The 4,865-nt window shown below is 31.0% G+C and overlaps 1 pseudogene across 1 annotated transcript; it reads left to right on the top strand.

Moving 5' to 3' along the window:
- Positions 1-294: 294 nt before the first annotated feature.
- LOC148602296 (uncharacterized) lies at positions 295-4,658 on the top strand (annotated as a pseudogene). The gene is made up of 4 exons (XR_015916762.1): positions 295-429; positions 744-805; positions 1,100-2,999; positions 3,030-4,658. The product of XR_015916762.1 is annotated as an uncharacterized LOC148602296 (transcript).
- Positions 4,659-4,865: the final 207 nt, after the last annotated feature.

Raw genomic sequence — 4,865 nt, forward strand, 5'->3', positions numbered from 1 at the left:
AGAAGAAAGATATACTATGACACAGTGAACAAATTTGAAGACTGCCATATTAACTATAAATTGTACATTGCCAATATTACAGCTTATCAAATATGTGATAGACTCAACTTATGAATTTATTATATTTATTTCAGAGAAAATTAATTATGTTGAGTTCACAATCTTTTTCTTTTCCGATTCTTTCTTTCCTGAGTATTTGGGTAATCTATCATTTATCCAGCTCAGTTCTCATTGATTGATTGGCTATCTCTGTCACGTTGTCTGTTCTCTTGTTTTTATTGGTTCTTGATTTTCTATTATAATTTTTTCCGGGTATTGGATAATTATTAGATCAAAGACGTTTTTTTGTAATCTCAGTTATTTGGAAAAATACATGTTTTGTCTGATTTCATTTTCATTCATTTGGAATGCATGTTCATTCTTACTGAGGTTAGTTACTAATATTTCTGTTTCTTAAATAATTTATTTCACATTTTATTGATTTATGAAAGTGTGCGTATATGAGTATTTTTTGTATGAGAAAGTACGACTGAGATTAAATGATAATAGGGTTCTATTTTATTATTTCACTTATCATATTCGTACAAATATTAAGCAAATATTAAGCAATCATTCATTGTTTATATTTACAAGTTACGCTAGTTTAGTCAATGACATGAATATCGATTTGTTCATTTAAATGTCAATTATCGTTGATTGTGAACTGCCGATCATATGTTTTAAGTAGATATTTTGTTTTACAGATCTGTTTGTCCATGCGAAAGTTTTTATTAACTACAATCAGTACCCTTGTACCACATATAGGGTAAGCTTTGTGTTATGTGTTGTTGTTTTTGAAATATTTATGTTTTGGATGTCATATTTTCTATGACATCGAAAGGACTAATGTATTTGTTGCATACGTCATAAATTTCTATGTAAAGAAGTTTTATAAATTTACCTTATTTTTTGATAATATTTAATACATTGAGTAAATGGAGAATATTTAGATTTACATATGCTTTAATATTTTTTATTAAATGTGACTTTAAATATATAGAGTTACCGTATTTACTTTGTTTTATTGTGATGTTTATAAATTGTTAAATGTATATTTCAGGAATGCCATCCTGTCATCCTGTTCCTTCACACATGTAGTATAAAATGCCTTTAGTAACAAACTCAATAAAAATATTTGACTCACCAGTTCATTAATTTTAATTTCTAATTGTACGTTCAATTTCTGCCACATGCATGGGCTGTGTTATTCTAAAATTGGTAAAAATCGGGTATAATAAACTGCTGTTAAATGGATGACTCCTTGGGTATTTCAAAGAAAAATAATTTCCCTAAAAATTTACTACAGAAACGATGAATTCTACCATTTCCACAAATGATAGTCAATGTAACAAGGATACTTCTTGTTTTAAATTCTAATTTTTGTTTGGAGCACATCGAGACTCATTGGCCTTATAAATGCAAAACTGGTCATTATTTGATCATGCATGTGGCCATTCAGCAGATTTTTTTTCTTTCAACAAAGACATTTGAGGAAATTGGCTAAAAAACAGACAAATAACAACAACAAAGCTTTGAAATAGAATAAGATAAATAACGTCTTCTCCTAATACAAAATCCATGGTTTAACATTATTATAGTAAAAAAATTATATATATAATTTACTTCAGATAGTATTTAAAATGTTCGGAATACGTTCTGATCACAACCCTACGTATAAACGATTCAATCAGCTGTCATATAGACTCATGCAGTGGATTAAAAAAAACATAACATTTTATTGATACGTGACTTCAGAAATATGTATTCTACTTCGATATGCCATTAAAATCCGGGAAATAATTTAACTTACAAGTACAAGGAAATAATTAAGTTATAGTTGAAAGACAGGCAGACATTGACCATGAAATAAATTTCAACATTATATGACCAGGTGAGAATAATGTTACTACTTTAGCAGAGAGACCAAATTGTATGGATAGATTATTTGAATACAGTTCCCGAAGTTCATTGTCATTTTCTGCATACTGTCATTGATATTTTAATCATAAAATGAATTCTCTCAAATCAAAACATAATATCAATAAGAAAATAAAACTAAGTACTGGTAAACCTGTCTCAAAAGAACTCAAAATCTACTATAACCTGGCTAAACCAGACATTTCACTGTACATAAATAACTCACTGTAACGAACAGTAGACAGTGAAAGTCAACTATGTTTAACATTATTACAGAAAGGTCAAAGGTCAAAGTATGAATTATCTTTCTCATGTAATCAGTTATGTTTCCATTACAATTTCTAATACATAAAACGTACCTTTTAACAGTCAATTGACAAAACAAACTTCAAATAAAATTATCCAACACTGTAATGAATAAATGAAATGGCACTACACGGTCACAATAACTTTGGCATTTGTGTTTCTGATTTTGTAATTCTGGCTTATTCAAACAAGTTCAAGTATTTCATTTTCGGTTACATTTTTAGAAGAGGACATAATTCTTCTTGGTTACTAAAATGGCTTCTGCTGAGTCAGAAGTGTCCCTGCTGGCTCCAGCGACATGCCAGTTCTGTGAAGAGTCAGCAGATTTTCGTTGGAACTGTATCAATTGTAAACTGTTTCTTTGTCAACTTTGATCATATAGAATTCATTCAAAATCAGAATCTTCAAGAGCGCATCAAATAATCAACATAAAGGATCATGAGAAGGAAGTCATGGCCGCTTTGTATCGTCAGGACGACCTTTATCACATGACATGCAGAGTCTATGAAGGTCAAAAAATTATTTTGTACTGTTGTCAGTGTGACCAGGCAGTTTGTTTTAAATGTTATAGGGAGCTTCATTCAGACCATGGACAGCTGGACATGCAAGAAATTTACGAAGACAACATTTCCAAGATGAAAAACCTTCAAGATAAAATTACCACTGATCTCCAATTCTTCAAATCAGAATGTATGAAACTAAAGAAACTACTACCTAACCACAAGAAGGAATCTGATGTAACCACTTAAAAAATAAAGGCACAAGAAAAAGATTTGAAAGATGCAGTAACAAATATACACAAAATTTGCTCCAGAAATGTGACATAATGTACAAAGACATAAAGGTCAAAATTCGGGACGCTATTTCAAACATTCAGAAAATTGAAGATGACTTAAAAAAGATGAGATATGAATTGGATCAACTACTTACGTCCTGGAAAGTATCTGATGTTTTTGATAAAGGCATAATATTCGAAACAGTGTTACCAGATAAGACTGAAAGCACGATTACTGTACCAACTGTTAGGTTTATACATGGAATGATACAAGATTTAGACCTTAGTAGGATATTTGGTGAGTTGAATGAAGTTGATAATCTACAACTAATACAAACATATGAAACTGATTTGTCCATTGTCACTAATGTGGTTTTTGTAGATGACAATGTCATAATAATTGGAAGCTATTTGGGTGATAAACTGCAGAAGTTGCAGATAACAGATAATATAATGACAGTAAAAAAGGAAGAAAGTATCATTGTGCACGATTTGGTACTCCTGAACAACAAAGACATTCTCATTATCGTGTCGGGACAAAGAATTGAAACTCTATACAGAAGATGGATTAATCAAATCATACAAAGATTTCTCTCCATTGACAAGTCAATACATATAAAGAGATATTGGTAGGTTTGGCAGGACAAGAAATATATGATATCAAACCAAACAGCATCAGGAAAATTGTTGTCTTGAATCAGAAAAGGAAGATAATCCATACGTATCAATATGACAGAGACAATCAGAGAACATTTACATGGCCAAGGAGGATTGCAATCAGTAACGACAATGTATATGTTGTTGATGTACTGAACTTATATTGGAAGGGAAGAGTGGTGGCACTAGATTATGGGGTCAGATCAAATGGATGTACACTGGGGTTGATAAACAACAGTCTTTTAGTGATAAATTTCACCCAAGAGACATAACAGTAACCACCAAGGGTCGGATGGATTCTGATTACTGACTATTTTAACCATTGTATACATGTATTGAATCATACAGGGACTCTGGCCTACTCTCATCAGGTCAATGAACTGGGTATAGATCTTCCTTTTAGCTTATCCATTGATGTCAGTGGGTTTTTATGGGTTGGTTGTTCTACAAGAAAAACTGATAACCCCAAAAGAGCAAAACTTCATAAACTAAAATTTGTGTAATTTGATGTTACTACATTTAGTAGATGACTTCTTGTTAATATTATTTCTTATAAATATTTTCCAGCCTTTACTAATTATGTAATGTAAAGGTACCAATCAAATCATATATTCCTTTGATAATGAAAGAAAAAATCTTGATTTAATGAAGCATTCGAACAAATGACAGCATGCAATATGTTTTCGTGGTATGTACAGTAACAATACATGAATGATTTTTACATAGCGAACACATAAAAACACCATTTCAATAGTAGCAAATGCGCATAAGTCTTTGTTTATAGAATTACATATTTGATATAGTCAGGATTTTTGAACACCTTTTGCATTTGCCCGAGTTGACCAGTTTATTGCTAATTTTGCCATTTTGTCGATTGTCAAGGTCATCGCCGCATAAACACAGAAAAGTTGTACACATTTCCTGTCAAACTGAAATCACACTCATTCATTTATAAGTCAAAGTTTAACCTTGTATGTATTACTATTATGAAGACTTCCTTCTTAATTCATTGTTGACTAATATAAAAATACAGGAAATATTGTTAAAAAGCGAAAGCTCAAAAAATACACGTCATCTATTCGAGTACCATCGGCCATCAATGTCAATGCTTCCTAGTATCTAAAAAAAAGGTGAGAATGTTTATGTGCAATTCGGCAAACTACTGACATAC

This window comes from Perna viridis, chromosome 11 (assembly GCF_037379345.1).
Source record: "Perna viridis isolate PV_CMFRI_1.1 ecotype Kerala chromosome 11, ASM3737934v1, whole genome shotgun sequence".
Lineage (NCBI taxonomy): Eukaryota > Metazoa > Mollusca > Bivalvia > Mytilida > Mytilidae > Perna > Perna viridis.